This window comes from Lygodium microphyllum, chromosome 1 (assembly GCF_053477565.2).
Source record: "Lygodium microphyllum isolate KBCC chromosome 1, Lygodium_microphyllum_v1.1.10, whole genome shotgun sequence".
NCBI lineage: Eukaryota > Viridiplantae > Streptophyta > Polypodiopsida > Schizaeales > Lygodiaceae > Lygodium > Lygodium microphyllum.
In genome coordinates, this window is record NC_141135.1 from 45,890,064 (window position 1) to 45,894,343 (window position 4,280).

Below are 4,280 nucleotides of genomic sequence, written 5' to 3' on the forward strand. Positions count from 1 at the left end.
CTAAATAGCAAATTATTATATTACTCAGGTTATTTTTCTAAGCAACAGTTTGTATGCGTTTTCATTAGAATGTGTTTATAATAGTTTAAATCCAAATATAGTGATAAGCTTATAAAACATCAATTTTTTCCAAACTGACGAGATGTTACCTCTTTCATGTTTACTATAACGGGGATTTGCCAATTTCTACCGCATCATTTTCTCCATTAGCCGCATTCCTTGATTTCCTTGCTTCAAATGGGCTTTTTGAATTTCTGCGATCTCACGAAGCCATGGATGTCAAGCGAAATTGATGTGGTAGTTCAGGCAGAGTTGTGGTCATCCAGAAAAATTTTGCCAGCATTTCGCTTAGCGGTATGGTTGCATGGGGCGAAGGCGTAACAGGGTGTAAATAAAATAAAAATGAGGTAGAAGTTTAGCAATAGGGGATTAAAATGGCCTTTGCCCTTGACGTTTGCGACGGCGTATCTCTCTCCCATACTCTCTTACTCTCCAATTTCCACAATATAATGGCTCATGAATCTCTCTCTCTCTCTCTCTCTCTCTCTCTCTCTCTCTCTCTCTCTCTCTCTCTCTCTCTCTCTCTATGTGTGTGTGTGTTGACATGAAGGGGGGGTTATTTTTCTCTTTCAAGCTTCAAAGGTTCAATGGATAAGAGAAGTAGAGAAATTTTACGAGCAACAAGAGGTCTTCATTCTTGCCTTTTTCTGTGAAGGAGAGGGGATGTACTTATAGGCATGAGGGGGAGAATGCAGTTGACTCATTCTTTTGGCTACTTGTCAAGAGCCAATTGAGCTTTATTAAAAATGCATTTTGATTGCTACATGTTGGATGGTGGTATGGGGATGATTATTTTATGCTTTCTCTCCCTCTAGGAGTAAAAAAGTCATGAATTTTGGCATATTTTTTAAAAACAACTTTTTTTTTCAAAATGACTTTATCTGGTGGTTTTTGGCCAAGTTGCCTCATGACTTATCTAGTTTATAAAGTCATGTCATACTCTTTGATACTTAACTTACTCAATATCATACTCGTTCCTGTGCGTTCTTTGTCTATCGATTAAGGCTTTTGCAATTTGTCTTGTGGTTATGAAATCAATGCGATCTTGTTGGGGTTAAAGGCGCCTCTGCCTAGCCGCCCGTGTATTACTACACTGACAGTCACCGCCACTGCACAATGCAGGTGGTGGGCACCGGTCACCGTCACCTTATTCTTTATTCTTTTAGTGACAGTTTGAATAAAGGAAGGCCTGGTCACACATTGTTACTGTTGGAGTTCCCATTTCTAGTATCTCCCTTTCTTGCTCTTGCTCTCTCGCCATAGCTCTCGAGTCCAACCTTCGATCCGTCGCTCCCTTTCAACTAGTATCAGAGCTTTGCTTTTCGACTCTTGAGCTTGGTTCGTGGCATTCTCAGCATCCCATTGACTCCCTACTTGCATTGGGTCTCCTTCCCGCAGCTATATCCGACTCTTTCGAGCTCCCGTCACTCCCCGGCTTCCCGAGCACCTTCCCGGCATTGTTGGGCACCTTCAAGGCATTACGTCAAAGGTATTGGATCATTTTCTTTAGGGTTTACTTCAATTCTTAGGTCTCACAGGCTATAAACAAGATTGGGGCAGCCACCATTGAAGCTCCCTTGCTTCATATCTCACTTGCCTTTGAACAAGACTTGTTGGAGCTTATTTGAGGCCTTCCTTGGCTTTAACCGGACCCTCCGAGGCTTGGCCACCATTTTTTTGCAGCCCCAAGACCAGCATTTATAGTTGGCAGAATTACACATCCCTCCCATATGTATCTTCAGCATTGACAGTCACAACAGCAGCTCTCCCTCTCCATTGGCACTTGGAAAGGTTCCATTTCGGGCATATGAACATGCTTTGATGCTTGGTTTTGATGGTTGATGTGTTGGCATAGCATTTGGATTGATTTAACACTGTTTTGAGACTGTCATAACAGTCCACAGGCAGTTTATGACAGTGTTACACTGACATTTGATGCTAGAGCTTGTTTGCCATTGTCATTTGATGCCCGCTTGGTCTCGTTTGATGCCCGAATGTTAGGGGAATGTATGGCTATTGTTTGGCAACCATTTGGAGCTGTTTTTGGTGCTGAAATTCTCAATTTTGAACAGTAAATCACTGCTGTACACAGTTGGGCTGAAGTCATTTTACTCATGTATACTTATGCCTATGCTTTTCAGGCTATGTTTCGGACATATATGGTGATGTATTGACACTTGGGGCTCGACATAGAGCTTGATTTTGATTCGGAATCATTGGTTGATCTTGAGCTTGCTTTGCAAAGCATTTAGATGCTCCGTCTTGGATGTACTTGTGGCATGTATGTTGCTTATGTCTGATCGGTCTTGACATGCTTAGCCTATGCCATTACTACATGCTAATTACATTGTTTGGAGCCTATTACTACTGGAGCTCTTGACCTTGGATTCTCGAAGCTTACTTGAGCTATTTATTGGCTTGCCAGAGTTGTATCTTGGGATGTACTTGATGTCTTACATGCTTATGGATGCTACATACGGATGCTCTACCGCCTACATGTTAGGGATGTACTATTGATGTATTGTCTTAGACTTATGTCATTGGCACTGTGTCTTGCCTTATCTTGAGCTCTTGAGCTCGTACATACGGCTTTTGTGCCAGTGGGAGCATTCTTGAATGCTTATCAGACATTGAACAGGTGGTACTTTTATGCATTGAGCCATTACATGCTATTGAGCAGTTACAAACACTTGAGACTTTGGGACTTTTTACCTTTTGGGATGATACATCATATGTCTTACCTTTGGGATGATACATCATATGTCTTGGTTCACTGTATGCTTATGAGCTAAGTCTTAGTTTTGGACCCGTATCTTTGTGAACTGACACCTACTTGTGTCAAGTTTTGGTAGTGGCAGGAACAATTTTCCCTATTGCCTAGGGGGTGTGCCTACTCACTGGCAGATGTTTGTATTACATACTTGGGTGTTGGATTCATGCTTATCGACTATCACATGCTTATGCTATGTCCGCATGATGCCAGCTTTGGTCTTGGTAGTATTTGATTGCCTTGGGATCCGATTTTGGCAATGTTAGCTCTCTTTTACTGAAATTTGAAATTTATTACAGCAAGCATATATGTATGGATTGACATGGATTTTTCATGTTGAAACACTCTGAAATGATGTACTTTCACTAGTACTTGGTGGGCAGTAGCTTTGGTTCCAGTTTCTTTGACATTTTTTCTCGATTTTTGTGATTTTTTTGTCATTTTCTGCAATAAACAACAAGCAGTTTTGAACTGTCTATAGTCTTCCAACCTGCATTATGGCGAGTTCGTCCACTGATCATGCTATTTTCAACATCACTAAGCTTGATGGTACAAATTACTCTTATTGGAAGAACCAAATTTGGCAAGTGTTGGTGCAAAAATCATAGATCAAACCTTTGAGGTTAAGCGGGCATCCGCCTGCAACTATGTCAGATGAGAAATGGCTTGAGCTTGATGAGTTATGCAAGTCCACTATTGTATTGTCTCTCACAGAACAGGTTCACTATAATGACTTTGAGGAAGAACAGAGTGCATGGGAGTTGTGGAAAAAGATCAAAAATCTCTATGACAAGAAAAGTCCAGCGAGTCAGATGTATTGGCTGAAGCAGCTTATGGATCTGCGCATGAAGGAGAATGTGACTATGTCTGCTCACTTGAGCCAGCTCCATGCTATACTCAAGAACTTGACTTAACAGGACATCACTTTTACAGAGGATGTCACTCCTCTTTTCTTGCTTGGTACTCTTAATGAGTCGTGGGATGTATTCTGCACTGCATTATGTCCCTCTACTGCTATCTTGAAATTATCTGATGTTGAGAGTGCTCTTCTGCAGGAACAGGTTAACCGTAAGAATTTAGATGCCTCTCGTGTGTCTCATGCTATGACAATTAGAGGCATGAATGATGGATATGGAAAGCATGGCATGGCAGTGGTAGTGGCCGTGGATGGGATTCTCAAAAATCTCGGTCCAACTCTCGTGGGAAGTCACGTAGCAAATCCCGTGGCAGGAATGCAGATGTTACTTGTCACCATTGTGGGAAAAAGGGCCATATTAGGCCACAATGCTATGAATTGCACAATGAAAGGTGCAAAGATAAGGGGAAAGACAAAGTGCAAGATAAGTCTTTTGATCACAGCATAGTACCTGCAAAGTCCAGTGTTAAAATTGAAGAGATTAATGTTATGCAACCTGAGAATGTTGATGATGATAATTATATCCTAGTAGCT